Source organism: Anomalospiza imberbis, chromosome 2, assembly GCF_031753505.1.
Source record: "Anomalospiza imberbis isolate Cuckoo-Finch-1a 21T00152 chromosome 2, ASM3175350v1, whole genome shotgun sequence".
Taxonomy (NCBI): domain Eukaryota; kingdom Metazoa; phylum Chordata; class Aves; order Passeriformes; family Viduidae; genus Anomalospiza; species Anomalospiza imberbis.
The window spans coordinates 43,773,300-43,776,043 of record NC_089682.1 but is presented as its reverse complement, the minus strand read 5'-3'; the positions used below and the strand labels follow the sequence as shown (position 1 = coordinate 43,776,043).

The following is a 2,744-nucleotide window of genomic DNA, read 5'->3' as shown; positions in this document are numbered from 1 at the left end:
AGACACTAAGTAAAATCTGGGAATAGGGAAATATTTGGGAAAGTAAGGTCTTCTGCCTTTATAGCAGCCATAATTTTACCATGTTTGGCAAGAAATAATTACTAGAACCATAAAATAGACTCTGATAAAGATAAGTGCTCATTTGTTACATGGTAAGAATGTAAAGAATAGAAAGCAAATTTTAGTGGCAATAAATAGTATTTCACATCTTGTTGTCCTGAGCCTTTCTCAGCTGCCTTCAAGTATTTCCAAATTCATCAACCAAGATAATTAATTAAATCAAGCTCTGAATTCATGTAAAGGAAGATGATGGCGGATTTGCCTTAATGTGTAAACCACTCACCATCCACTACATTACAATATAGGTCTATTAAAGTCAATTTTCCCTGTTTAAGAATAAAAATCTGAATAAAGCCTGAGCAACATAGAAGTAAGAAAGGATGTTATGTTGTTATAACTACTCCTAATCTTGAATGTCTTCTGATGTGTCTTCTTCTTTAATCTTGTACCAAAACTAACTTTGTCACCTAGTTTAAATCATCTTGTCCACAGAAGAAAATAACATAGTTATAAAGCCTTTCTTTAACAAGAGTCACATTGGCAGGAGGTTTTAAAGTTTTTTAACTAATAAAAAAAAAATCCCAGAGGTTTTTAAAATAATAACTTAAAAACAAATACATAAGTATGTATGTCTCTCTATGTATATTTGAGATATCTGAAAGTGATTATTTTTACTCAATACTGAAATACAGCACAGAACAATTTGAGAAAGGAGGGGAAAAATATTTTGCCTAAAAACATGTTGTGTAACACAAGCAGAAAGAGAGCAGAATAGTGCCTTTCCGAAATATAATGATTTGGGAAAAAAAATAGTAGTACTCTAAAACCAAATGAAAAATAACCCAACTTACAATCAAAGAACATCAGAGTATGCAGCCTGTAGAATTACAAAAATAAGAGGGCTGAAAATAAGGACAGGCTATTACACAAAGTTTAAAAATTAAAATGCTAATTATATAAAATATTTCTCCTTTTTTTTGCTATTTTTAATGCTTTCTTGAGAAGTAAAATTTACATAAGAAACAGGATTTTTTTATTTTATTGTGAAACACAAAACCTAATGAAGTATTTTGGTGTGCTTGGGCTTACATAGGCACACAATCACATACCAAAATATTAACAAGGCATCTAATGAGCAAGATTCCAAATGCTACTCCCTTTTGGCATAGCTTTGCTGGCTACCCTTGAAGCAATTACTCGGCCAAGGTACCATATAACTCACAGATATCTGCTTCCATTTACCCAGGCACATTTGGAGCTGTCAGCAACATTTAGAAAACTTTCAGTGAACTAAAACTTACCATGGGCTGCAGGGGAATTTCTGCTCTGGCTTCTGGAGCACCTGGAGGAGCTTTTGTCCTTTCTCCTTCCCTGTTGTCTGCAGGGCTGTTTCTCTCACATATTCTCACTCCTTTGTCTGGCTGCTGTGCCAGCAGTTTTCCTTCCTTCCTAAATCTGTTATCCCAGAGGAGCTACCACCATCATTGATGGGCTTGGCCTTGGCTCCTGTTGGCATTGGCTTTCCTTGACACCCATGGCACGTTTTGGTCCCTTGGGATATGCATTTTTTAACAAATTATCATTTTATTAACATGGTCTGCAGTAATAATACATGGCATCTTAACCTCGGAACTGTGTTCTGAAATAAATATTTTTTCCTTGAGGTTTATTATGGGAACAATATTTTCATTTACATGAAGGGTGAGATGAAACATCCCATTCTGTACAGAAGTGAGTTTCCTTTCTCTTTTCTGAATGCACAGACTTTTTGCATCACCTGTACCTTAGAAACAAGGGAACAAGACATTGCTCCATTAAAGGGGCAAAAAAGTTAGTGACTTTTGCCCATTTTAGAAGTTTCATAAAATAAGGATTAATTACAAGGGTTCTGAAGAGTTATATTTCCCAGAAGATAAAAGGTATCTTGAAATTATGCATATAGTTCTAAGTACTTTTAATCATTTTCTAAAAAATAGAAGAATGAAAATAACAAAAGTGGGTAAATGTGCTCTTCACTTCATGAAAGTTCAGAGTAGCTATAATGGAATAAAAATCATTGAACTCCTGCTAGATGAGTTTTATTGAGTAGTGATGATTTTTCACTCATTTTCACTTGAAGATAATTCACTATATCAACTTTTCCAATGAAATAGAAAATGGAAATTGGCAATGAAAAAATTTCAGGTCAGTATAAAATATATTTTTGCATATACCCTTTATTTCAAAGGAATTTCTCATTTTTTAAATCAGTAAAATGCAAATATCCTATGGAAATTTGCTGTCTTCAAAAGTAAGTGAATAATCCTAAGTTATTTTTTGAGCAAGCATTTACCAAGCTTTAATATTTAGTTAGGCTGACAAGTACATACTCACTAGTCTGACTGTTTACTCACAGATTTGCAGATGCGTGTGTAAGAGATACACAAGATGCGCAGAATCCCTCTGATTAAATCCAATATACAACATTGAAACAGAAAAATAAACAGTCAGGAGAGACTAAAAGGATATCTCTAGCCCCTTGCTGCTCCAATGAGCAAAGTAAACCTTTGCACACACTTTTCAGTCATTTTCCCCTCAGATTTTACTGTAGTCTAGGTTCTATATAGTTATCTAATGTTCCAAATTAAAACAAACCAACCAATCAAATAAAATATAGCCAATTCATAGTCAAATCTTACACATTT

At 33.5% G+C, this 2,744-nt stretch overlaps 1 long non-coding RNA gene across 1 annotated transcript; it reads right to left on the bottom strand.

Moving 5' to 3' along the window:
• Nucleotides 1–1,357: 1,357 nt before the first annotated feature.
• On the bottom strand, nucleotides 1,358–2,524 carry LOC137468725 (uncharacterized). Its single transcript, XR_010996165.1, has 2 exons — nucleotides 2,434–2,524; nucleotides 1,358–1,611 (listed from the first exon to the last, which is right to left on the bottom strand). It is a non-coding gene; the product is annotated as an uncharacterized lncRNA (long non-coding RNA).
• Nucleotides 2,525–2,744: the final 220 nt, after the last annotated feature.